The following is a 23271-nucleotide window of genomic DNA, read 5'->3' as shown; positions in this document are numbered from 1 at the left end:
ATGGAAGTGGGTGGGAGATGCAGGACAGTCATATTACCTTCTATGATCTTTTGCATCCTTTTGGAATCTTTCTGTCTTTGAGGTAGCTTGCAAATGGATCCCTTTAAAATTGTATCTCCATTACAGCTGTCTTCTATATGTATTTTAGGCACCTGCTGCTTTTCCTCACAATTTTGTTTTATTGCATTTTCTCACTAGAGCACATCAGATTCTTCTATGTTCAAGGCCAGTGTAAGTTATTATCTTCATGGTCAAAAAAGGATGAGAATAGATTATTATAGAGACACTGAGAGTTCTGTTTCACGTCTCTATGGTGGCTTCCTGCTTTCATCTATAGATTTAGGTTTGATCAGGCTTAGTTGGGTCTCATGCTAAGCTTTTGGCATCCAAATACAGTGAGTTTCAAATGTTTTCTCTTCATTGAACACTTGAGTATAGCAAAATGCCCCAGGGAAAATCTTTAATACTGAAAAAAGTGCTTCACCATAATTAATGAGGAAGGCAACCCTTTCTTTTTCTTTTAGGAGATGAAATATTTCAGAAGTGTATTATATCATGCCATAAAATTACACTCAACTGGAATGCAGTTTGAGGTAATTGAGAAATCAGAAAAACTTTTTCCTAGCTTTAAGTCACTATTCAGAAAATTATTCCAGCACTCCCTTGCCTTAGTAAGACTCTCTCTGATTCAGATTTATCAGGACCTTTGATTCATCATTCTCATCACCAGTTATCTTTGTAAAGGAATATATCTATTCTAGGGGTTATTAATCTTTTTTTGTGTTATGGATCCCTTTGGCAGTCTGGCAAAGCCTTTGAAGCTTTCTCAGAATATTTTTAAATACTTAAAATACATGGCATTACAATGGAAACCAATGGTTAGTAAAAATAGAACTGCAATTTTTCCCATTCAAGTTCACAGACACCCTGAAATCTTTCCACAGGTTCCCTTGGATCCTAGGTTTAAAACTTCTCATCTATCCAAATTGTGCAAGAGATTGGGATCATGAACTTAAAGGATTTTAGAGCTTGAAGGAAGTGTACACAGAGCAGGACATATCCTAGAGGTTCTAGAATTGAATAAATGAGCTTCTTGTTTTCTTCTCCTGCAAAGCAAAGTATGGAAGTGGAGGGCTAGAAAACAGTCAAATTCAAAATTCTCTTTCTTTGGTTTCTGATTAATCAAAATTTTACTGCCATAGGGTAAAGTCCTGACATAATCCAGCACCCCATTTCCCTCATGTCAGTACAATCTGGGTCAGTTTACTTTCATCAGATACAACCTGCAGCAAAAAGTAAATGCAGGCAGTCTAGAGGGATCTAATCAGAGGCTGATACAGGCTAGCTAGCTGCCTATCTCTAAACACCTAAGAGAAAACAATGAGTTCTCTGGTATCCACTTAGTTACTTTCAGGAGCAATTACATTTCTAGAAGCAGTCCTGGCTTCCTGTACATACCATGCGATGTTAAACCAGTTAAAATTTCTTCAAATGTTTTATTCCCTCAATTTTTAATTTTCTCTATGATAGCACTCCCCAAGATTTTAGAGGAATGGACTTGGAATACTGATTGCAAGATGGCTGAAGCAGTGGGGTGGAGTGAGAAGGCCAGGGAGATTGGGGGCTGGGGTTCCAGTCCTAACTATGACCCTTGCCCTATCAAATGTCCTCATTTGTCAAATGAAGCTAGCAATGCTTGTATTCCCAGTCTCATGGGGTAATTGTGAAGAATGTGCTGCCTACCTTGTGATCATGACTGAAATGTGCTAAGACAAAAATAGGAAAAATTCAACTTAACAAATCTTCAGAAGTTCTTTTCTCTCTCAAAGAAGTAATAATGTTTTTTTTTCTAATTTCATAAAAATAAATTTAATCCATTGGTATCTTGCTCTGTTAATTCCATGAATACACCTGAGTGAGGCCAAATGATTTCACTGATGAAATGGTATGTGGTATAACTATTTGAGAAGTTGAACTAAATAGAAGATTGGATTACCTCATGGGCATAGGATTACATATTTAGATGTTTTTTGTAGCCTAACTCCCCCGCATTTTAGAGAGGAGAAAACTGAGATTGGGAGTACTTAAGTAACATACCCAACTTCACATGGGTAGTGGGTGACAGGAAAAGAATTTGAACTCAGGTGCCTGGACCTGAATTCCAGCACTTTTCCCACTGCCTCATGCTGCCATGTGAAACAGAAAATTCTTACCTTGCTTATTTTGGGGTTAGCCAGTTCTACGAGTCAATCTCACTAACATGACCATCCTATCTCCCCAACTGAATTCACCCTTGTTTCTTTTCATGCCCTTTTATTAACCTTGGGAAGATGCCCAAACCAAGCAAGTCTTCTTATGTTCTGGAACACCTAGAATCCTTAGATTATATCTTCATACATCTCTGAGTTTCCTTGATTTGTAGAGATCTCACTGTTCTTTCACTTTTGTGCTGTTGTTTTAATTTAGGCATTCTTTCTTCAGCTTCTGCATTTGAGGGGGTTCTAATTCAGCAATTAACTTTTTTTAGAGAGTTTATTCTTTTGGAGAGAATCTTTGAATTTTGCTCCAAAATCACTTTTTTGTTTGTCTTTAAAATATATATATATATATATATATATATATATATATATATATATATATATATATATATATATATATATATATCTTCATTGACAATAATAATTTCCATCTTTATTTTTTTCACTGAATTCTTTTGTTACTCTTCTGAACCATTCTGGAACCTCTTGTGGTTGTTCTGTTATTATTTCTGGGACTTTTGGAGGCTTTATTGTGATCCTTTCCCTTTCATCAGGGATGTTTGCACTGGTGTTTATTCATTGTATCAGATCACTTTCTTGATTGGATGCCCATTTTCCCTTGTTTATCATTTTCTGATGCCTTTCCCATAAGCAGTTCTTACCAATTGGCTATTTACTGTTTGTCCCTTACTCTAAGATCTGAAGCATTTTGGCTACTTTGAGATGATGGAAAGGAGCTCCCCTGAGACATGGCTTCTCCCTCAGCCAAATTGGTGCAAATCTCCTTCTTTTATCTTTGTCCACCTTTATTTTATCTAATGTAGTAACTGTGATGGACAGCCCTTTCTGCCTACTACTCAATACCACATCAAAGCTATTGCTAAATTAGTTTACCTAGACAGCTTATTGGTGCATTCAGTAGGGTGTTGGACCTAAAGTCAAGAAGATCTGAGTTCAAGTCTGGCCTGAAACACTTCCCAGCTGTGTGATCCTGGAAAAGTCATTTAACCTCCTTTTGACTCACCTCCACTGTAAAATGGGAAAAATAATGCCTGCCTCTTAGGGTTGTTGTGACAATTTAATAAGATAATCTTTGTAAAGCACTTAGCACAGTGCCTGACACATAGTAGGTGCTTAATAAATGCTTATTTCTTTCTTTTCACTTAGTTCCTTTCTTGTCATTTGGGGATATTGGGCTTATCTCCACCCTTTCTCTTGGACTTCTTGCTACAAGACCTTTCCATCTATTCCAGATAGCACTACTGGACCCCTTTTCATCCACAGACAATTTCTCCTTCCTGTCTCCACCACTGGGGCTGGACATATTCCAGAAACTGCTCTCATTAAGGGTGTTAGAGGTATCCATTATTTGTCCTCTTTCCAGTTTCATCTTTAAATGTTCTCAGGACAATCTGGCTTCATTGACTCTCACCAAGAGATTTTTTAAAGTTTTTCACCTCTACTGCTTCTCACTAACATCTTAAGTATTACTGTTCATAATTTCCCACCGTACTCAATCATTCAACAACTATTCATTAGGCACCTACTGTGTGCCAGGCAGTGTGCTGTGATCTTGGGACAGATGTACAAAGAATAAAACAGGCCCTGATTGCAAGGGGTTTACAAAACACAAATGACTTTACTGGTGGGATCACTGCCAAGGGGAGACTGAGAAGCAGTAAAAGATGGCACCACAACCACATGAAACTTGAAGCACATGGATTGGTCTGAGGCAAGCAAACAGTAAGTGCTGGTGCCACTAGCTGACCAAGTGGTGAAGTGGTCATTGGTCCTTCTGTTGCTTTTATATAGGAATTAGCTTGGGGTAATCATTTCCTTTTTCCTCCATGCTCTTTGTGTTACTTTAGTTGGCAGATGTATTTATGTATACCACTACCACTCAGCTGTCTTTTTTTTTCCAAATTCAATTTTATTATTTTTTTCCCTGAATGATAAGTATTTATTTTCTCTCTCTCCTGTTTTTTCTTCCAACATGCAAAAATAAAAAGGAAATCCTTATAAAAATATGCGCAGTCAAATTTTTAAAAATTTCTATATTGGCCATGTCCTAAAATGTAAATCCCATTCTGCATTTTGAATCTCTCTCCTCTGTGGCAAGAGGTACCTAGCACACTTTATCGGTGATCTTCAAAACATTTTGATTTGTCATTGCATTGATCATCACTCTAAAGTCTTCCTAATTTCCTCTGAAGTGATAGATTTTATAATTTTTTATGGTGCAATATGACCCATTAAGTAATACGCTACAGCTTATTTAGTAATGCTGCAATAGGCAAAAATTCTCTTAGTTTCCAGCTTTTTGTTACTTTGGTAAGAAACATTGTAACCACTATTGTACAAATTGTTCCTTTCCCTCTTTTCTTTGATTTCTTTTGGGCACACAATGAACAGTGGTATCACTTGGTCAGAGGTTATGCACAGTTTAATGACTTATTGGACATACTTCCGAATTGCTTTCCAAGGTAACTGGACTAATCCATAGCTCCACTTTCAATGTATTAATGTAACTAATTCTGAGTCAACTGATGGCAAAGTGGATAAAGCCCTAACTCTAGAGTCAGAAAAACTTGAGTTCTAATCCTGCCTCAGATTTGAACTAAATCCCTAATTTCTAGCTGTGTGACCCTGAGCAAGGCAGTTTTCCTCAGTTTTCCTCAGTTTCCTCAACTGTAAAATGAGAATAATAATGGCACCTGTCTCACAGGGTTGCTGGGAGGATCAAATGAGATAATATTTGTTTGTTTTTAAAGCACTTTGCACAGTGCCTGGCAGATAGGAGGCGCTTCATAAATGTGTGCTCCCTTTCTATTTCCTTCAATAAGCATGGGTCTACAAAATAAGAAAAAGACATAACTCCTGACTTCAAGGAACTTACTGTCTAATGGAGGAAGACAGTACACAAAGAAAGACTGATACTCAGCACATGGGTATGATGTTTCCTGGAGCTGAAAACAAGCAGAACTGTGGACAGAAAATTGTAAATGAACATGTCTTGTTCATTTTTGTTAACTTTGCCCATCTGCTGGGTGTGAGGTGGACTTATAGTCATTCACCTCTCTCAATTGATGCCCTCTTCGCATATGGACTGGTTTTTAGAATCAATGGCAGGCAGACCCCTAGTCTTCAAGAGAACAAAATTCAATTTAAACCACATCTACAAGGGGTTTATTATATACAAGGTACTGTTCTAGTTACTGGTGTTACCAAGGTGAAGAATAAGTCAATGACCTTACAAATATCCTATTGGGAGAAGAGGAAGAGAGAGAGAAATGTATAGATAGATATATGTATGAAGATAGACATATATCTATATGTAGATAGACATCTATCTATATGTAGATAAAGATGTAGACAAGTAAATAAATGTTTAACATGAGAAGGGAGAAAACTCTAATAACTGATGACGACAAAGGAAGGATTTGTGCAGGAGATGGAACTGGAGCCTAGCTGTAGATCAAGATTATAATTAGAATGGTATTAGCAAGTTCTTTATATTTTGATACTTCAAACGATCTAGGATCTTGTCATTTTGGTACATTCACATATTAGAGTTTATCTCTTCCCCAATTAATGGGTTCCTGCCTTGTTTCTAGTTCTTTGCTCCTACAAAAATGGTTGTTAGGATTATTTTTGGTGTATATGAAGCCTTTCTTACTCTTGACCTTAGGGTATACGGCTATCAGTGGGATTCCTGAATGAAAGGGTATGGATATTTTTGTCGCTTTCTTAGTTAAGTTCCAAATTGATTTCTAGAATGGCTGGTCAATTCACAGCTCTGACAGCCATGCATTAATGTACCCATCTTTCCACAACCCCTCCTAGTCACATCTTTTACCAATGGGCTTTTTCACATGAATTCTCCAGCACTGCAGGTCCCCACCATTCCCTTCTCATTGCCATCAGTTGTTTTTCCTCTGAATGTAAGACTTTAATGCAATCTCTGATAATTTTTTTTGTTTGTAGCCCATCCCAATCATTTTGAATCCTGATTGTTTCACTTTTATTTTTGTATCAGGAAACCACAACCATAAAATCATGGTTATTTTCTACAAAATAAAAACAAAACAAAACAAAACATTCTGATATAGTTGTCTAGTTTCTAACTTACAAATCCAAATTATGCTAAATTGGTTCCCACTGGGACATTGAACATTTCTGTACTTTGGGGAAACGGGTTATCTGAAATCCATAGATATAATGAAAAGACTGTTTGCAGTGAAAGGCAACCACTATTACAGTCTATTCCAGTATTAATAGGAAGCAGCACTGCATAGTGGAATGAAGGCCCACCTTAAAGTCAGAAAGCCCTGACTTTAGGATGGCTTCCAACATGTACTGCCTAGTCTCTAAGACTAAAAATTGCATAAGGCTGTCGTTAATCAGCATTGGATAGAGAAATTCTCCTCATCTGGGGTTACTTGCATTGATGAAATCACAGGTTGGGATGTTCTCTCTTTCTGAATGGATTTATATTTATAGGTGGTCCTGAAAGAAAGCATAATTACTTTTCACATTGGTTTTAGGCTATTTAGTTGCTAATCTTAAATCTCTATGTCTTTTTTCACATGAACTGCTGTTAAAATCAGTCCTATAGTTGTATAGCTGGCTTTTTTACCCTAAAAATGGGGTTTTACATTTATCGTAATTGCGTTTCTTCTCCTTAAGTTCGATCTGTTTTTCTAGCCTGAAGAGATTTAAAACTTCTTATTCTGGCACCCAGTTGATTAACTATACTTCCAGGCACTATGTCATCATCAAAAACATCATCAGATTTGATAAGCATGACATCCACAACTTCATTCATGTCATTGATAAGAAAATGTTGGCTTGTACAGTGCCAGTCATTTCAGCCCTGTTGTTCACTCTTTTACATTATAGCTCATCCTTCTGCATAACAGCAATAGACTTCCTTCTTTTCATGTTTCAAAGTTCATATCCCTTGTTTGTTTCTAAGTTCTTACTTCCTCACTGAGACATATCTCCACCTCCCAGCTAGTTCTATGAGCTGAAAAAGGTCTTTGACAGCAGGTTGCCAGCCTGTCTCCTGCTCCAGGTACTCTTCCATGACTCATGTCACTCAGGTGCCTCCAGATGAACAATCTCTTTGGAAACATGAGAACAAAACACAAATATTTTTACAAATTAAATAATAGTTATTATTGTAACAATAGTGATAACTAGTATTTATATAGTGCCTACTATTTGCCCAGCACAGTGTTGAGCACCATGTGCCTCATTTTATCCTCATAGCAACCTTGGGATGTAGGTGATGTTATTGTTCCCATTTTACAGTTGAACAAACTGAGGCAGGCAGAGCTTAAGTGACTTGCCTAAGGTCATACAGTTAGTATCTGAGGCTGGATTTGAATTCATGTCCTTCCAACTTCAGGCACAGCACACTCTCCACTGTGCCACCTAACTGCTTCTAATAAGATTAAGATAATTGAAAAGACAATTCTAAGAGGACAGATGGTATTTTCTTAACGTACATTATTCTTACAGAACTGTGGCCATCTTTGTTCTTCCGCCTTGGTTATGTGCCTCTCATCTCTTTTGTCTGGGAGCTCATAAGAGAGTTCCCTATGCAACCACATTATTTTCTTTAGATCTTTTTCTTTAATTCTCCATTAGGATCATTTGTGGTGGTACAGTGTTATTAGCATTTCATTGTTTATGGCTTCCTGTCCACTTGGAGTCATCTTCCATTTGGAGAGTCTCAGGCCTGAGGATCTTACCTACTTTCTCCTAAATGTTTGAACTCTCCATTCTTGAAGTCTAGAGTACACATCTGACTATTCTCTGCATTCTTTTCCTTAGCCTTTTATGAATTTGAAGATACCTTTATCAGTTTCCAGAGGTTGCTGTTACTTTAAACTCACTGACCAGTTTTTCCATGTTCAGATTAAGTCCACCTGAACATTTCTCCTTACTGTTCCTCATCATTCTGAGAATTAAAGGTGTCAGAGAGTATATTAGCAGCCCTGCTTTTAATGGAGAGAAGCTCCCAGCACATGGGCAAGTTGCCGAAGTCCCCCACTCTGCCACAAGGATACCTTACCACTGTGCCAATTCTGTGATTTGTACTTTGAAAGTCTAAGGCAAGTGGAACTTTATCAGTATCGCTGATAAAGTGTTCAGTGATACAGAGGGGCTGTCATCTCTCCTTCATTAATATTTTATAAAATTCAGTTTTGCCTGATACCTTTTTCTTCTGGTTTGGAGAAGCTTTAGAGTAGTTCCTTGAGTTGGTAGTACACATAGTGGGGTAAAGGTTCTCTGGCTAACCCCTTCTCTTTCAGGGTAGGAATAGGACGCAAGTCTAGGATCATTTAAAGTACAAACTCCATGGATTATCCAGCTTTCAAGGAAAAGTAATTTGGAAAGAAAATAGAGAGAGGTATTTGTTTCTGTAGATGTTGCTGTGAAGATGCATAAATGACAAAACATTAGTAATGACATTTAAAGGAAATTGTTTCCAAATTACTTCATTAACTGCGTTTTATCTCTCTGGTTTTTTTCCCTTTCTCAAATTACACCACGGCCTTTTTCTCTTCAGGGATATCAGAAATGTTATTTGTAACAAGATCAGAATCTAAGAATTTCTAATGGAAGATATAATGATCTCAGAGGAACGCATTTGCAGACAAAGAGGATTTTTTAAAAATACGGTATAAAAACAAATCGTACACATTTTGAACAGCTCTATTTGGGAGCTCAGTACCAACCCCTAACTCTGACCATTGACATCACTTTTTGTGATAGCATCTCGGAAGACCTATAAATTAATTTTGAGACTAAGAATGTTTTGTCCACTTTGAACGTTAGTGTTAATAAGTAGACGCTTTTGTATAATGTAAAGTATTAAATATGCAAGAAAGAGTAAGAATAAGGACTTCTGTAGGAATTATAAGAACTGAGAAAAAAGCAGACCAGGCTAATGAAACTGTTCCAAGTTGCCTAGGATCTCTTGGGAGAACCTGGATTCAAATCTTGTCTCTGATTTCTATTATCTGTACATCCTCAGGAAACTTATATAACCTTCCTAGATCTTTTACCGCATTCATAAAATGAGCAAGTTGAAAATAGATGACTTCTGAGGTCTCTTCCAATTGTAAATCTTATCATTGTGTACTCTCAAATATTATTGTATTTTTCTCAACCCTCATCCCCCTTGACCTCTGTACATCATTAAGCACTGGTAAACCACTATTGCCTTCTTGATACTATTTCTTACCTTGGCTTCTCTGTCATCCCAGTTCTTTTTCATTCATCTCTATTTAATATTTTATTTTTCCCCAATTACATGTAAAAAACAATTTTAACATTCATTTTAAAAAATTGAGGTCCAAATTCTCTCCCTCCCTTCTTCTCCTATTCCCCCATTGACAAGGCAAGCAATTTGATATAGCTTATGTATGTGCAGTCATGCAAAACTTATTTCCAAACTGGTCTTCTTGTAAAAAAAAAAAGACAGATAAAAAACAAACAAAAATAAAGTTAATAAAAAGTATGCTTCAATCTTCATTCAGACTCCATCAGTTCTTTGCCTTCTCCTAGTTCTTAACCAACCTGTCTGACCTCTCTTAATGCATGTCTTTCACTGATTCATCTTCCACATCCTGCCCCTTAAGTGTTGTCTTCAGAGACTCCGCCTTGCCTTCCTTTTCTATTAGTCTCAGGAATTAAGAGTGTTGGGGGGCAGTAGGGAACAAAGACTTAGATACAAGAAGAAAGAGAGAACAGCTGGTGCATCGCAGAATTTTAGAAATGGAAGAGGTAGCAAAGATTGCCTAGTTCAACCCCTGGCTGAGCAAGAATTGTTTCTACAACACAGTCAATCAGTGCTCCTCTAGGCTCCGCTGGAAGACCTCCAGTTAAAGAGAACAATCTACTCCCTCCCAAGGAGATCCATTCCCCTTTTGGGTGACTGTCATTGACAGATTGAGAGGAGGTTTTTCTTTGCATCATGGACAAATCTGCTTTGCTGCAACAACTAATCATTGCTTGTGGCTCTTCTCTTAGGCCAGAAAAGAAATCTAATCTCACTTCCACTGCTTCACTAGTTAGAAGACAGCTATCACATCCCTCATAAGAATGCTCTTCTCCAGGATTACTAATCTTATTTTCCTTGGTTCTTGTAACCAATTTTCCTTCCCAAACCTGTATTATAGTTAGACTCCCCTTTCTTAGAAATCAGGACACAGCTATCTCCAGTCCTGTAGTACCTCTTCTATTCTCCAAGATCTTTCCAAAGATCACAGCATCTCAGCTATCTTATACAGCAGTATATAACACTTAGATTCGAATCCTGGCATGTGGTTGGCCAAAACTGGTGAACTGAACTCATTGAGCTCATTATGGTTATATAGGTGCATAGGTCAGTCAGTCAGTCAGTAAGCATTTGTTAAGTACCTACTATGTATCAGGCACAGTGCTAAGTACTGGAAATATAAAAACAGGCAAAAGACAGTACCTGATCTCAAGGGGCCCACAGTGTAATGGGGGAGACAACAAGCAAACAAATCTATACAAACAAGCTATGTACAGGATAAGTAGGGAAGAATTAAAAGAAAGAAGGCACTAACATCCAGAAAGGTTGGTAAAAGCTTCCTGTAGAAGGTGAAGTTTTAGTTGGGATTTGAAGTAGATGAAGTTGAGGATAGAAAGTATTCCAGACATGGAGGATAGCTAGTGAAAATTATTGGTACTCAGAGATGGAGTGTCTTGTTTGTAGAAGAAGGGGGTTAGGTTATGAAGGGCTTTGAATGCCAAAGAGAATTTTGTATTTGATCCTAGAGGCAATTGAGAATAATTGGACTTTAACGAATGTGGGGGCAGGGGTTGGGAGTGATGTGGTTTTAGGAAGATTTAGGAAAATCACTTTGGTGGCCCAGTGGAAGATGGGTTGGAGTGGGGAGAGATTTGAAGCAGTCACACCTATCAGCAAACTCTTGCAATAAGGGAGAAAGGGACCTATTTGAGGGACATTGCAAGGGTGAAATCAACAACTTTCATTATAGAGTGGATATTGGAGAGTGAGAAACAGTGAGGAGTCAAAGATGACACCAAAGTGGCAAGCCTGAGGAACTGGGAGGATGGTGTCGCCCTCTACAGTAAAATGGAAGGTAGGACTGGGAGGGTGGAAGGAGGAAAGGTCAATAAGCTCAATTCTGAACATGTTGACTTTAAAATGTTTACAGGACATCCTAAAATGTTTACAGGGCATCCAGTTTAAGATGTCTGGTAAGCAGTTGTAGATGTGTTATTGAAGGTCAGCATAGACATTATAAGAAGATAGGCAGACTGGAGAGTCATCATCTTCGAGATGGTATTTAAATCCATGGATGCTGGTGAGATCAGCAGGTGAGCAGTATGGAGGGAGAGGAGAAGAAGGCCCAGGCAGTCTATGGTTAGAGGGTGTGATCTGGATGATGATTCAGCCAAGGAGTCTGAGAAAGAGAGGTCTGATAGGACGAGAGTCAGGAAAGACTGGTATCAGAAAGCCCAGAGAAAAGAGATCATCAAGGAGAAGAAGGTGATCATCACTGTCAAAAGTTGTTGAGAGATCAAGAAGAATGAGGACTGAGAAGGAGCCATTAGATTTGGTTATTAAGAAACCACTGACAGTTTCAGTTGAATAATGAGACTAGAAGCCAAATTGTAAGGGGTTAAGATGATAGCAAATGGAAAGGAAAGGCACTTATTGTAGATGTTCTTTTCAAAGAGTTTAGCAACAGTGGGCAAAAGAGACATTGAGCAATAGTTAGTGGGGAAAGAAGACTCAAGTTGAGAATTTTTGAAGATAGGCAAGACACAGGCACATCTGCAGGCAGCAGGTGAAAGACCAGGGTGGAAGCAGGAGGTGGAAGTTGCCTTGTGCTGGTATAGATGGCTCTTGATCCTTTGGGGGACACACACAGCAAAAGAAAGATGGTACCTCTTGCTCTTCCTCTCACCTGAGACTGGAGATCAGATGGGGCAGCGAAAGTCTCATAGCCTGTAACATAGTTGTGTTGGGGCACGTGGAAGTCATCTAGGTTCCTTTCTGCCTTTCCTCAGGGAACATGCACAGCAGAAGATGGGAGGTGCTGGGGTCCTCTTCTATATGTATGTACATTCATATATTTCTACAGATTTCTCTCTATTTCTATACACACATACATGTATGTCCTCACATGTATAGGCATATGCACATATTGTATGAGTGTGGTACATTTATGCATGCATACATTGCAAAGAAAGTAGTGACTTGGATCCAGATGGCCCAGGAAGGGAAGTGAGACTGGTGACCTTGCACAGCCCTCCCTCACTCAAAACAAAGTCCAGTGCAAGTCATGTCATCATTTCTCTGATGTCATGGTCTTCCCTCAAAAATGAAGGACAAACACAGACCTGCATTGGTATGGGAGATTTCCTCAACTGGTAGTTATGTCACAGGTTCAGTCTGCATCTGTATATGTGTGCATATATCTCTTCTCACTTACCTTGCTTCTCAGCTCTCCCTTACCCATGTTTACTCTGTCCTTCCTGATCCTTGGCTGAGAAGATAGAAGAAACTCAAGAGTATAACGGTGCTACCTTTTCTCTGATGTCTTTTCGCATGTTCCCTACCCCGCCTAGTAGCAATCCCTTCTTTTCTTGTCCTTTGGCCCCCAACACACACATATGTGTACACGCATAGATGCATGCACATAGACATGTACGCACAAAATACTCACACATGTGCATATATACATACATGCACACATTTCTATTGATACACATAGTTTTTATTGTTCTCTCTGAGCAGGTTTCTTCCAGGATGGTGAATTCTCTTGTATTCACGTGACCTTATTTTCCCTTGCTCTGACAAAACCTCAGTTGGCTCATGGCTTTCCTTTGTGTCCACATGACAATTAGCATCATTTTGTTTTGGGTCATCAGCACTGAATCCTTGAGAGCCTCCAAGTTCTTCTGGGATATGGTACAACCTTGGGCCTTGAAGGCCACCTTTCCTTCCTCTGAGTGTGTATATTCAGTTTTCACCAAGTTGTTTTATAAGTTTAAGCAGTCTAAGAGCCTTTTGGGCTGGACCAAGACCAAAGAGGCTTCTTGGAAGTTTGACTTTGAACTGGTTCTTATCAATGGACCTCAACTAGGAAAGAGAAGGGAGAGAATAAATGCTTTTCAAAGAAGACCTATTTTGCACTGCATACCCTGGATCTCTTCTCTTGCTTCCAATTAGCCAACTAAATCTTACGGCAGTGTGTTTTTGTCTAGGCTGTCTATACCCTTGAAACTGATTTTTTTTACCAGCTATTTGATGATTTGCATTTCGTAGGTTTCATTGCTTAAATACCTAAATAAATCTTTCTTTCATGGCTGCTTGATGAAAACATTAAATAAATAAGCAAATACAAGGCATACCTGAGAAGAGTTTTAATTGTGTAAAAAGCACAAGAAAAAACTTAGAAATGTAGGAATTTGTAAAGATCTACCATCTTTGGGGGAAATAAAAAAATCTAACATAAACAGAATGATCTGAAGGTGTGTTTTTAAGGTAGATATATGATCAGTCTTAACTTGAAATTGTAAAAAAGTAAAATAGCATGTGACTTTGTAGCCCTGGAAACCCTAAAGACACTGTGGGAACCGTTTTCACCAGCTTTTATTTTTGTTGCATCTTCATGTCCTTCGTGGGTTCATTGTCTACTGAGCATCTTTCCAATGAGAATCTTTTGGTGTTTAGACCTCCTCAGACTGATTGACAATAGCTAAGATTTATTATATCCAACTAGAAAATAACTAGAGACTCAGCATGGATAGAGTGGCGACCTTAGAACCAGGAAGCTCTGGGTTCAGGTCACTCCCTGCATACACACACATACACATGCACATATATACACATGTACATGTACATGCACATACATGCACACACACATAATTGGCTTTGTGATCCTAGGCAGATCATTCTTACTTGCCCAGAGAGGCAGTTCTGAGTAGAAATTACAGAGAGGGTGGCCAGCTGCCTTGACAGCTTCCTCACTCAAAGAAATGACTGGATCAATCCCTGTCCCTGCCTCTGCAACCATTACTTCATAACAATGTCAACTGATATTTCTACAGTGCTTGGAAGTTTATGAAGTGCTTTACATATACTCTATCCTTTAAACCTTATGGTACACCTAAGAAATAGATATTTTATCCCCATTCTACCAAAGAGAAAACTGACACCCTATGAAACTAAGTCACTTGAACAGAGTGATGCAGCTAGGAAGGAGCAGATGTGGGATTTGAACCTAAGACTCCCTGACTCCATATCCATCTGTCTGTCTGCTGTGACACAGGGACCCTCAGTAGATAGGACTTTTTACAAGAGCATTTTGAGTCTTTCCCCTGCACCGCCAGGCTTGCAAGCTCAGAAACTTTGGGGAGCTGGGAGGAGCCAAGGATGTCTTCAGGTCAAGTGGTTTCACTCCATCATTCATTAAATACTTGCAGTGTGCAAGGTTTATTATTTGGTATCTGGGTTATAGAAATAAATACAAAACAAGCCCTGCTCCCAGGGAATTTACCATGTAAACATGCAGAGACAAGTTGAACTGTATGACCTTTGAACCCCTTTCTGCCTCAGAGAGTATGTGATTGTGGGAAACTGTTATGCAATCCAGAAGTACTATTATAGGTAAAATACCTGGATGTGGTTTTCAGGGATACTTCCTCTAAAGATGGGATGCTGGCTCACAACACGGTGCTGGGATGAAACAAACATCCATGAAAAGCTTTCCCACTCTCCATAAGTGGGTTGACGTACACACTGAACAAGTTTAATTATGTGCTTAGTAATCTGCCTTTAATATACCACAGAGATTTCTAAAACAAATTTCAAATATAATTAAATTGTTTCCAAGGGATGACCGGTGCCCCAGGGGTACAATTCAGCACCTTAAATACGTGCAAATTAAAAATGAGATTCAGTCCACCCAGTTTAAACCTATATCTTCTATGGATGGTGTGTTTGCACATCTGATTAACCTTTTGGGACTCCTGGACCAGCTGCCTGTTCAGTTAGCATTGGTTACCTGGAAGACTATCAGAAGACTCTAGCCTAGAAGCAATCTTTTGAGGTCATTAAATTCATCCTTCTGCTTTGAGTACTGTGTGTGCATGTATGTATGTATGTGTGTTTGTGTATGTGTGGATATATATACATATATATGTGTGTGTATGTGTGTGGACATGTATGCCATTATGTATATATGTGTGTTTATTTCTATATTTTTGTAATGAATTCTATTTCAAAAGCTTTTTGCCCAAGGGAATATGACACAGACTTTAAAAAAACAAACATGATGTTTCTTTTCACTGGAGACTTCCTCCTTAAATTTCTTTCCTGACTTTTAGGTCTTGCCCCTACATGCACTTGAGTTGCGTGAGTTGGTGTGACCAGAAAGATTCGTGATCTGAGGACAAGCTTTCCAAACTTAGCTAGCTTTCCAACTTAGGTTGAGACTAGGACACCAGGCGCTGGGATGCCCAGTCACTGTTCGAAGCTTTGCCAGCTCTTTGTAACATAGTTGGTAGCCTTGTTGAGTCCAGAGTCCCCTCAGCATGACATAGGACTGAGACCACAAGTGAGGGACACTCAAAGGAGCTGTGTTTTCCAAAACAATATTCTGTTTTCTACTTGGGGGATAGACTCAGGAATGGTGACTACCCCTTCAGTTGAGGTCTTCAAGAGGAGCTTGGAGGCCACTTACTGGCAATGTTCTAGTCCTTCTCAGGTAGTAGTTAGATCACATGGCCTCTGAGGTCCTTTCCAACTTGGATATTTTGTCAATATTGGCAGCAGGCAAGAATAGTAGCCAGACCATTATTAATTAGGGTTATATTTTCATTTCTACTCATAAAGTTAACCATTTGTTCTAAAAATAGATTTTCTGCTTTAATTAATTATGAATGCCTAGGAGCAGATGAAAATATGTTTGAATATCTGAACATCTATAATTTCAGAGCAGGGACACAGATTGAGTGTACAATTTCCATTAATGACACTACTAAATAGCGGTATGGTTTCCTTAAGTTAAAAAAAAAAGTGCAAATTCCAGAGTTCCCAGGTCAAGGAGAAAATACTGCAGGCAGCTAGAAAGAAACAATTCAAGTATTGTGGAAATACAATCAGGATAACACAAGATCTAGCAGCCTCTACATTAAGGGATCGAAGGGCATGGAACAGTATATTCCAGAAGTCAAAGGAACTAGGACTAAAACCAAGAATCACCTACCCAGCAAAACTGACTATAATACTTCAGGGGAAAAAATGGTCTTTCAATGAAATAGAGGATTTTCAAGTATTCTTGATGAAAAGACCAGAGCTGAAAAGAAAATTTGACTTTCAAACACAAGAATGAAGAGAACCATGAAAAGGTGAACAGCAAAGTGAAGTCATAAGGGACTTACTAAAGCTGAACTATTTACATTCCTACATGGAAAGACAATATTTGTAACTCTTGAAACATTTCAGTGTCTGGGTACTGGGTGGGATTACACATGCACACACGCTCACATACATAGAGACAGAGTGCACAGAGTGAATTGAATAGGATGGGATCATATCTTTAAAACAAAATGAAATCAAGCAGTGAGAGAGAAATATATTGGGAAGAGAAAGGGAGAAATTGAATGGGGCAAATTATCTCTCATAAAAGAGGCAATCAAAAAACTCATTAGTGGAGGGATAAAGAGGGGAGGTGAGAGAAAAACATGAAGTCTACTCTCATCACATTCCACTAAAGAAAAGAATAAAGTGCACACTCATTTTGGTAGGAAAACCTATCTCACAATACAGGAAAGTGGGGGATAAGGGGACAAGCAGGGTGGGGGGGATGATAGAAGGGAGGGCATGAGGAGGAGAGTGCAATTCGAGGTCGACACTCATGGGGAGGGATAGGATCAAAAGAGAATAGAAATAATGGGGGACAGGATAGGATGGAGGGAAATATAGTTAGTCCTATACAACACAACTATTATGGAAGTCATTTGCAAAACTACACAGATATGGCCTATATTGAATTGCTTGCCTTCCAAAGGGAAGGGGTGGGGAGGGAGGGAGGAAGAGAAGTTGGAACTCAAAGTGTTAGGATCAACTGTCGAGTAATGTTCTTGCCACTAGGAAATAAGAAAAACAGGTAAAGGGGTATAGAAAGCTATCTGCCCCTACAGGACAAAAGAGAAGATGGAGACAAGGGCAGAGAGGGATGATAGAAGAGAGAGCAGATTGGTCATAGGGGCAATTAGAATGCTTGGTGTTTGGGGGGGGAGGGGATAAAAGGGGAGAAAATTTGTAACCCAAAATTTTGTGAAAATGAATGTTAAAAGTTAAATAAATAAATTTAATAATAAAAAATAAAAAAAAGTGTGCCTCACAACCAAAATTCTGTACAAATAGAATCCTGATTCATGAACTTTCTAATTATTCTTTCCTGCTTTTGACATTTTAAAATATTTTGCTGTTGACTCTAGAATACATATTTCTTTGTCAATGATTGCCTACATTTTACTTTTCTTACTATTGCCTCTTTTGTCTAGAAAAAGCCATTAAATTACTCTGTCCTGTGCATATACTGTTCTGCCTTCTGTGTGTTGGAAAACTGAGTACATCCTTACTTACAAAATACAAAAATGTATGTGATTTTTTTACTCCTTTCTTTCTTTGACCTGGGTTTCCAAAATACTTCATGGATGGCATTGTTAGCAAGTAATAGCACTCCATTAAAATGTAAGCTCCTCAAAGCCAAGAACTGTCTCATTTTTGTATCTATACCCCTAGAAGTTAACACAGTGCTTGGCACATAAACACTTAATAAATACTTTTTTCATTCAATCATTTGTTTATTCGTTCAAGTAGCCTAGTATCTGGAGGTGATTCCTTGGGTTTGGGGTGGCAAAATAGATTTACATTTTTTTTAAAAAAAATTTTAAAACAACAATTTTACACTATATAATGAAATGCTTTCCTTTTTAATCATAGATTTCTTTGCCTAGTAAAAAATAAAATTTTTTCATGTGCACCAAAATTCTTTTTTTTTTTTTTTGGTATTTAACATTTTTCTTTATAAACTGAAATTGTCTTTCTTTTTCTTTTTTTTCTCCTACTCTATGAACTAATTTGTTGACTTTTTCATTTTTCTAAGCATGAAATAATTTGCTGATTTGTTTGGTTTGGGGAGGGTGGTGGGGTGAAGATGAGGAGTTGAGGCAGGTTTTCTAATCTCTTTCTCCCAAGGCCAGATCCATTCCTGGCCAACATTCTTTTACAATTGCACAGTGTACAAGCAGATGTTTTCGCATTTCTAGCACCCCCACCCTCCTCTAAAGCACGTTCATTCCCTTGACCTTTCTTCGTTTCATATATGATGTGGTCATACACTCATTGCAAAACATAGGACATGTTACTTTCTCTTTCCTCTAACTCTTCTCTTTCTATGTTGCATTGATTATTCTCTCCCTTAGACTTTATGCTGCTTCTTTCCTCTTTGTTGCTGTTTTTTTTTTTTTTTTTTGGACTCCAATCTCAGTCTCTATAGGATCATCTTCCAGGGAACTTTTTTTTGATCCTTTCTTAAGGGCTTGCTCCCTCCTTGCCCTCCTTCAAGGACTGCAACGTAATTTTTTCCTCTCACTCTGGTGCCTAGCTATCATGTTCCTCCTGACTCTTCTTCCCTGTTGGGTCTGTACACCCAATGATAGAAAAGAAATGTAGCCAGTTTACCAAAAAGTGGGGCTCCTTGCCAGAGATCCTTGACACATTCTCCCACACTGTAGAATTTTCTCCCTTTCCTTTCTTTTTTATATTTCTTTGTCATTGTTATTATCTTCCCCCATATACATATTTTGTAGCACTGCCATCAATTTTGTCTGCTCTTATATTTTGTACATCTTCTAAACATTAGCACAAGCAATAATAGAAGGCTGAGGCAGGATAGTGTTGGTCAAAAACCACTATATTTGGAATCAGGAGAGACCTGTGTTCTAATGTCACCTCTGACACTGACCATCTATAGGGCTAGTGACAATTCACTTAACTTCCCTAACTTCCCTAGTCTATCTGATAGGCACAACAATCCCTGCTTCCCTAGGTTATCATGAGGACCAAATTAGAATAAGCTCTGTAAAACTTCGTGGAACTCTTAGTGTACTATATGAGTACAGTAATTGCTATTGTCAAGTAAACCTCCTTCATGACTATGCCTCACCAAATGTTGATGTTAAGCTTTTTAGGTCTGCCTGGGCAGGCCTGATTTTGGGTAATGTCAATTTTTTAAAAAATCACTGTGGCCCATTTAGTCAGAGTTTATTTCTAAGTCAAGACTTACCAAAATGACTTTTCCATCTTCCCCCTTTGGCATGCTGGAGGAGTGCTCTTAACATCACCAGACAGTCTGCTATTTGCCTCCTGTTATGGCTAGCTTGTGTGCTTCATGTCTCCTTCTATATGCTCCTTTTGCTAACCCCTGTACCAGAACTCCCCCCAAAGCCTCAGCTGGCCCCAGTTCCTTATATCATCTTTTGTCTACTTGGTGGTCTCTTTGTAGTCAGTGCAGTTTCCCCTTTCCGTCCCCATATTTTATGAAAGCCCTTTGCCAGAGTTTCGGGGCAGCAGTCTTCGAGTTTCCCTGGAGGTTTGGGTTGGAAGCCCATCAGCCACCTCAGCACCAGCCCTTTCTAGAAGCTTGGTCAGGTTTCCCACCAGGTTCCGGTCTTCAGATCATTAATTTCCTTCTTTTTCCAAAAACTTGTCATGAACTCACTGCTCTTCTAATCCCTCTGCTGCTTTCTTGGCTTTTGCAACAATTCTGAGCAGAAACTTCCATAATTTTTCGTTTCCATGTTGACTTCCAATCCCATGTTGACTCTTAAAAAAATAACCCACTAATGTTGGATGAGGAATCTTTTTTTCAAAGTCTGAAAATCCCAGTAAATGTCACTCACAGGTTCCCTCATTGTCCACATGTACATTTGTTCCCCCAAAGTACTCTATTCCATTCATTTCTACAAACATTCTCTGTTCCCGGTCCTGTGTGAACCACTGACACAGAGCTCAGCATTGAATTGTTTCCTAACAGAAACTAAGCTAAGTTTAAGTGATCCCACTCGGTCATTGATGCTACCCTTTTGCCCAGTACTGAAGGTGAGATTCATCACTTACAGTTCTTAGAATTCCCTCCGGAATTAATGGAAGTCACACTGAGCACTCTGAGGAGTGGCATAAGGGAGGTTGGCCATGAGGAGAACGGCATACGTTTCAGCCACCTTATTCACTTTAACTCTGGAGTCCTTCAAAGTCATTGACTAGTAACCTTCTGGTTGTGCTGCTGTCCCTATATTTAGTAATGGTTATGCGTCTTAGGACACCATGGTAACCATAGAGTTAAAGCTGTTTGTACCCCAAAGGGACAGCTGGTGGATGCCTTGGCATATTTCCTATGCATTGGCTTGCACAGATTGGGCGAAGGAAAGGAAAGGAAAGAAGAATCTTATACAGCGCCTATGACATGCCAGGCACTGTGCTACACACTTTACAGATATTATCTCATTTGATCTTCACAACAACCCCAGAAAGCAGACGCTGCTGTTATCTCCATTTTACTGTTGAGGAAACCAAGGCAAACAGTGGCTGATTGACTTGCCCAGGGTCACACAATTAATAAGTGACTAAGGTCGCATTTGAACCCGGTACCCAACCCACTGCACTACCTATGGACACCTAGCTGCTTCATCCCAGCACCTAGCCATAAGTAGGCACTTAACAAATGTTCTTTGAACCTAATGGATTTGTACAGAGCAGTGTAAGTAATACCTGCAAGTCTCTTTCCTTCCTCTAATCTGAGCTATGCCTTTCTGAAGCCAAGCCTGGAAATCTCAGAAGGCCTACTGCTACTTTTCTCTCCCTTCCCTCCAAGTACTTCCCCAGCTCAAAGGTTGCTTCCATCCCCCACCTCATTTTCAGGTAAAGGTTCTCTGTCCAGAGTTCTCTGTCTTTGTCCTGACAGTTACAGACCTGGACTTCTGCCCAAAACTGGCCTCGTCTGACCTCTGCATCTGCTCACAGACTCCCTTTCTAGTGCTCCTTTGCCCATGCTATTGGCAAGGCCTTTCTTATGGATACCCCAAATCTCTCAAGCTGCTGCGTAAAGTTCCTTTTTTTCATTGTATTTTGGTCCATATGGTTCCCAGCTGTCCATCATTTTCTACGTAATAAGGCACTTTTCACTTTTCAATAATAATGTTACCACATAGCTTTTATTTTGATTATTCTAAATAAATTAAATTATAAAATGAAAGTCTTAAAAAGGCTGAAATTAAAAACAGAAAAACTTAAGTTAAAGCAGGGAAGAAACTTTGGAAAATAAATCCTCCAAAACTTTTCATCTCACATGGAGGAGTAGGAGGCTGTGACCTTTTAGCTGTAGGTGAAGGTGTATGAGGGAATGGAAAAACTCTTTTTCTCTGCCTAGAATGTAGCTTCAAGTTGGAGGTAACTGCTGATTTTCCTTCATCATGAATTGGAAAAACATTTCTGAGGGAGAAAATATCAGAGTAATTAGACCAAGAAGGAGCAATCATTTAGATTCCGTACAGAAATCTCTGACATTTCCCTTTTCTGGCCCTGTGTAATGCTTTTGCTTTGTGTGGTTTGTTTTTTTTGTTTTGTTTTGTTTTGTTTTTGTTTTTTTCCTCACAAAGTCTTTTGGTTGTCATGGGAGCCCTGAGATGGAAAGCTGCTGAGATCATGGGAGGGAGCTCCACATTGCCCATTGTACCCTGATCTCTTTTTCTGGATCATCTGTAAATCTTCTGAATTTCTTTCAGCTTACATAACATACTAAGATGCAATGTGTTGGGGTGATCTAGTAATCCAAAGATCTGGACATGAGGCTCCACTCTAATTCTAGAGAAGCCTGAATCTCTGTTTTCTTATGAGTAAAATGGGGAGAATAACCTATGCCCTATCTACCTCAAAGGGTCACTTGGAGGAAAGTACATCGGGAAGCTTTAATCATAAGAGAAATATGACATTGTTGTTATTATACTTCATGAAATCCTCACAAGCCAGCTTTCAGGGATGCTTATCACCCCATTGATGACACAGTGATGAATTTTCCTTTCTCAGAAAGCCTTAAAGCTACCCACTTTATCATGTTACCTACGCATACCTGCTTTCATTTTACTCTTTCTAATCAGTGAGCCATAGAATCTTTAAGTTGGGAGAGATATCAGAGGCCATCTAGTTATACTTGGACTGGTTAAGAACAGCCCTCTACCACAACCAGTCTACACTGGCAGACCATTACTAGCCCACTTTGGATCAGCCATAATCGTTAGGAAGCTACAGTGAACTTAAAGCTCTCACTGTCCCACTTCTACAAATAGCTCCTGGTTCTTCCTTTTGAGACTACACAGAACAAGTCCAGTTCCTCTGCCAAGTGACAGCTTTTTAAATACAGGAAGACAACTTGCATGTGCCTCTAAATCTTCTGTTTTCAGGCTGTAGATCCCAGTTCCTTTGATTTATAGCTATTGAGAAAGTGTGTATAGTCAATGAATAGCCAGTGAGGGCATATGCGATCTGGATATGGAACGTGCATGTGTATTTTATGCATAAGATATGAGGATATAGGGGTTATAGACTAGAGAAAATGCAATTTCTGTTCTTAAGGAATATAGAGTCTCATTCTAATGTGGCTAATAGCATAGCATGATACTAATTACCAGGTGCTAGTTATATTACTCCAATAACTTGTTTTTTGTTGAAATCAACATTCCTCTCCCACTTCTATATCTTTGCCACAGGCGATCTCTCAGGCCTGAAAGGTGCTCCCTCCTCGCTTCTTTTTATTGGAATCCCTAACTTCCTTTATGCCCTAACTCAGTTGACACCTCCAATGGAAAGCCTTTCCCAATCCCTCCAATTATTACTGATTTCTGTCTCATCAAATTAGCTTATAGTTAC

The 23271-nt window shown here is 38.9% G+C and overlaps 1 pseudogene; it reads left to right on the top strand.

Annotated features, from left to right (window-relative positions):
• Positions 1 to 23271, top strand: part of LOC140515475 (WD repeat-containing protein 82 pseudogene) — a 445535-nt pseudogene that overhangs the window by 399354 nt on the left and 22910 nt on the right.

The sequence above is a fragment of the Notamacropus eugenii genome, chromosome X (assembly GCF_028372415.1).
Source record: "Notamacropus eugenii isolate mMacEug1 chromosome X, mMacEug1.pri_v2, whole genome shotgun sequence".
NCBI lineage: Eukaryota > Metazoa > Chordata > Mammalia > Diprotodontia > Macropodidae > Notamacropus > Notamacropus eugenii.
This window is presented reverse-complemented; position numbering and strand designations above follow the sequence as displayed.